This window comes from Myotis davidii, unplaced genomic scaffold, assembly GCF_000327345.1.
Source record: "Myotis davidii unplaced genomic scaffold, ASM32734v1 scaffold32, whole genome shotgun sequence".
Taxonomy (NCBI): Eukaryota; Metazoa; Chordata; class Mammalia; order Chiroptera; family Vespertilionidae; genus Myotis; species Myotis davidii.
In genome coordinates this window covers 1236162-1237592 of record NW_006286587.1, presented here as the reverse complement: position 1 = coordinate 1237592, position 1431 = coordinate 1236162, and the positions used below count along the sequence as shown (strand labels likewise).

General features: G+C 61.3%; 1 protein-coding gene across 4 annotated transcripts in view; it reads left to right on the top strand.

Annotated features, from left to right (window-relative positions):
• Positions 1-381: 381 nt before the first annotated feature.
• The window catches only part of LOC102763579 (leucine zipper putative tumor suppressor 3), a 10768-nt gene continuing 9718 nt past the window's right edge, over positions 382-1431 (top strand). The window contains exons 1-2 of one of the 4 annotated variants that reach the window (XM_015560248.1): positions 384-589; positions 711-894. The gene's annotated coding sequence lies outside the window, so the exon portion shown is untranslated. The other 3 variants (XM_015560247.1, XM_015560246.1, XM_015560249.1) reach the window with 3 other exon arrangements.

The window sequence follows — 1431 nt, the reverse complement described above, 5'->3', positions numbered from 1 at the left end:
GGGCTGCAGCGGGAAGCTGGAGCAGGTGGCCCGCCGTGCCCAGCGTGCTCAGCAGGGCCTACAGCTGCAAGTGTTGCGGCTGCAGCAGGACAAGAAGCAGCTGCAGGAGGAGGCAGCCCGCCTGATGCGACAGCGGGAAGAGCTCGAGGACAAGGTGGCCGCCTGCCAGAAGGAGCAGGCCGACTTCCTGCCCCGCATGGAGGAAACTAAGTGGGAGGTGCGGGCCGGGGGCTCGGGCCTTCTCCCTGTCTCCTCCTCCTTCTGTCCCTGCAGAGAAACCCAGAGCAGGAGGCCACCATGAGCACAGCTTCAGGCCACTCAGCCTCCATCCTCAGCTGCTTAGCTGCTCCCTATACTGTACCAGGGATGCTGAGAGAAGGGGGTCATGATTAGGGTAGGAGGGGGACTTCTGATCTGAGGGGTAGCCAGGTTGGTGTATACTGGGAGTGGAGGCTGAACAGGGAGCAGGGTGAGGCATGAGAGGCAGGCACCCAGGGCACCAAAGTAAGGAGGTCCTCACTCTCTCTAGGTCTGAGCTTGCTGATCCTGCACTTCTGTTGCGCCCTACGGGACAGATTGGCCAAGAGAGGTAGGTGATAAAGTGCTTTTCTCCACACCTTAGAGCAGGCGCTGAGAGAGTGGAATTTCACAAAGGCAGTGTGGACTGGCTTGGTGGTGAACTTTCCAACCACCTAGGGCTGTAATTCCAGGTGTGGTGGTCAGGTGACTCTGAAGGGCAATAGTTTTGTCAGGCTCCGCTGGACACAACATTAGAAGTGGGCACCTGGATAGAAGACAGTCTGAGGAATGCTCAAGGGGCTGTGGGGTGCCACCTGGACCCCTTCACCTTGGCAGAGGCGTGCTCTTGGCCTGGTTTCTGATGGGAGTAAGGGGGTAAGAGCCTGAAGGACATTCCTGCCGTCTCTGGCACGCGGATTTGAGTGTTTACACTGCTGGTAGGCACTGCTGCAGCCCCTGCCAGGCTGGATTACAGTATTGGGATCTCTGGGGCAGGCGTTCCCAGGTGCCGGCTTGAGACAAAGGAACCAGGAAGCAGGGTCTCCCGAGCGCAGGTAACCCCAGGCGCTGCTGGCCCTGTTCCTGGGGGCCGGCCTTACGGGGTGGGGGTGCACGCCCACGGAGGGGCGCGGAGGACTTCACGGTGCACTGAGCAGGGTCAAGGTCCACAGGGAGTGGGAAAGGGAAGTAATCCAGGAAGTCTTCCCGGAGGCAGCGAATTCTTAGGGAGGTTCCGCGGCGCGGGATCTTCCCAGGCTCCGCTGGGTGCGCAGGCCCCGCCCATCCCCGGGTCCACAGGGAGTGGGAAAGGGAAGTAATCCAGGAAGTCTTCCCGGAGGCAGCGAATTCTTAGGGAGGTTCCGCGGCGCGGGATCTTCCCAGGCTCCGCTGGGTGCGCAGGCCCCGCCCATC